This window comes from Salmo salar, chromosome ssa21 (assembly GCF_905237065.1).
Source record: "Salmo salar chromosome ssa21, Ssal_v3.1, whole genome shotgun sequence".
NCBI lineage: Eukaryota > Metazoa > Chordata > Actinopteri > Salmoniformes > Salmonidae > Salmo > Salmo salar.
In genome coordinates, this window is record NC_059462.1 from 9250506 (window position 1) to 9253270 (window position 2765).

General features: G+C 54.6%; 1 pseudogene; it reads left to right on the top strand.

Annotated features, from left to right (window-relative positions):
* The first annotated feature begins 242 nt into the window (after positions 1-242).
* LOC123729610 (uncharacterized) lies at positions 243-424 on the top strand (annotated as a pseudogene).
* The last annotated feature ends 2341 nt before the right edge of the window (positions 425-2765 follow it).

Consider the following 2765-nt stretch of genomic DNA (forward strand, 5'->3'; position numbering starts at 1 on the left):
CGGGCTGGGTCAAAGTGACCCCGGGCAGCACTGTCCCCATGACCTCCGTGCTACACAGGGAGGACAGCGGTGCATCAATGTGCAAGAGGGCAGCCAAGCGTGCTGGATGGCGTCCAACTACCAAACAGTGCCGAACGAGCAGACAGGGCCGAGCACCACGTGCCTCGTCCATTCGCGTGGCCCCTGTAAGCTGGCCATAGAGAGGCCAGCTTAGGAGGACCCTAACCCTAACCACCCGCGGGAACCCGGCCTAGAGTGCACAAAAAAAATCTGTCCTTATCAGTTTAATATCTGATACGTCCCCCCCATCGGGGGACTACGTATTAAATGGATTTTTCGAACAGGGAGTTGGAAATGGGGCTTGCTCTGTCCGCTCCACGCATCGACTCGGTATAGCAGTACCTCCGGAAATGGTGCAACACTTTTCTCCCATTGTATTGAAAAAAAATACACAAAGCTATGTAAACAGCTAGCGGAAGAAGAGAAAAAAGAAGAGTGAAACGCCCTTCATGGGGTCCCCTGTTTCCCTCCATAAAATATATATTTTTTTTAATAAAAAAATATTGTCAAGGATTGTGTGTGCGTCTGTTTTTGACTCCCCCCCCCAAAAATACAATCACTTCACCAGGATTGTGTGTCTGTCTGTGACTTTTTACCCACAGCCCTCGAAAACTTGGAAGAGTGGGTTCGGGGACCCCCCGCGGGAACCCGGCCTAGAGTGCACAGAGTGTCTCAGGCCCCGACCTCTGACTTCCATACGAATCTGGTTTCTCTTCATTACGCACAAGCCTTTCACCTTTTACTTCTGTGGAGAGGAACACTTACGTATTTTTCCACTCAAAGTAGTCACTTGGGCAATTGAGTTCAAGCCTGACGACTGCCGTATTTGCCGGGCTTTGAACAAATAGTCGCACTAGGCGTAAAGAGCTAGTGACTTAAAGACGCATTTGCGACTTTTTAAAAGAAACACCTGCCTGTCGCAAGGGAAACGTTGGGTGGGGAGGAGCCAACTTTTGTCAAACCACTGAGGTCTGCCGAGACCCTCGGGTGCCCAGCGGGTGCAGGGGTCAATTTGTGGGTTATCGCTTCTCGGTCTTTTGGCTTAGCTCAAGCTTGGTACCGAGGTGCCCCAGAGCTCGCTGAGTCGAAAGGTCGAAGGTAGGTGAGCGGGAAACATTTTCTAGGTGGGGAAAAATGTTCTGTTTACAGTTTATTTTTCTACAGTGGCTTCTGTTTAAAGAGAGCTTATTTTTTTGAGGGAGTGGGTCATTTTTTCTGGAAAAATGGCTCTTATATCACCAGCAAAGATGCCTGGGATCGGGATAGCAAACACGGTGAGGTTTGCCTGGAGAAACAAGGACATGGAGCCGTTCGGGAGGGAGACTTTCGGGAGAACAATCCTGATCGGGATCCTAAAGTTGGAGGTGGGGGATGTTTTGTGCCTCCAGGCGAATCCAGTGGAGGTGGCTTTCGACGTGACGCTCCACAAGGAAGAGAAGTACGAGGAGGTGCTGAAGAAGGCCAGAGAGGTGGGAAAGGACAGACCGATGTGCCATTATGAGGTGACCAGCCTGGGAAAAAGCAATTTCCGGGTGGTCACAGTAAACATGTATAACCCCCATGTGAAGGACGAAGAAGTGAGGACTTTTCTGGGGTGGTACATGGACAATGTATCCTCGGCAAGGCTCTTCAGGGACACCCTGGGCTTCTGGAATGGGAGGAGAGGTTTCCAGGCGCTGCTCAGAGAGGACCCAAAGGGGTTGGGTGGCTACCTCCATTCTCCGGCGATGTTCTCCCTGGGGGCTGACAGGGGGACGTTGTATTATGCCCGTCAGCCTCCGTTTTGCAGGCGCTGAATGGCCTACGGTCACATTCTCACCTCGTGCAGCACAAGAAAGTGCAGATTTTGTGGATCTGGGGAGCACGAGGCGAGGGACTGCGACGTGCCTAAGGCGTGCCACGGGTGTGACTCGTCAGCACACCTGTTGCGGGAGTGCCCGGCTCGTCAGAGGTCATACGAGTCTGCAGCTGGGGGGGAGCAGGAGAGGGGGATGGGGGAAGAAGAGGGGAAGGAAGGCCGTCTGCAGCACGGGCCCAGAGGGGAAGGACGCACGGAAAGAGGAGGAGCAAGGAGCTTTAGCAGGAGGAGAAGGGGAAAGACAAGACACGGGAGCAGAAGAACTGGAAGGGGAGGAAGGAAAGGAGGCGAAAGGAAGCAAGGGAGTGGAGGAGCAAGAGAGAGCAACAGTGGAGGGAGAGGTGGTGGAGGGGGGTGCCGGTGGCAGGGCCTGTGGAGGAGGGGGTGGCGTGGTGGAGAGACAGCATGTCGAGCGCCCTCGTGGAAGAAATGAGGGGATTGGTGGAGGAGCTGGCGGGGAAGGGGGGTGGTGTCTCCCCGTTACCTCCAACACCGAAGAAGAAAGGGAAGAGGGGGCGCTCGACAGACAGTGAGGGTGGCCAAGCGAGTGATGGGGGAGGGAGAAGTTTCTTTGTCCTTGCTGGTTTCCGCAGCCCTTCAGCACTTGGTGGAGGGTGACTCCCAAGGTGTGGCTCAGGGCTGGTCGTCGGGGGGGGAATCTCAACTCCTGTTTGGGGAGACGGGGTCCCCTATTCTCAGCCCGGCAGGCTACAGGGAGGGAGAAATTGAGGTTTTTGGTGGGAAACCCAGGATGCAGGGCACTCAGATGCCTAACACCATGCCTGCATCCTGGGTTGGAGAGATGGAGGAGGACGTGGGGACGTCAGGAGAGAAGACGTCCACGCCG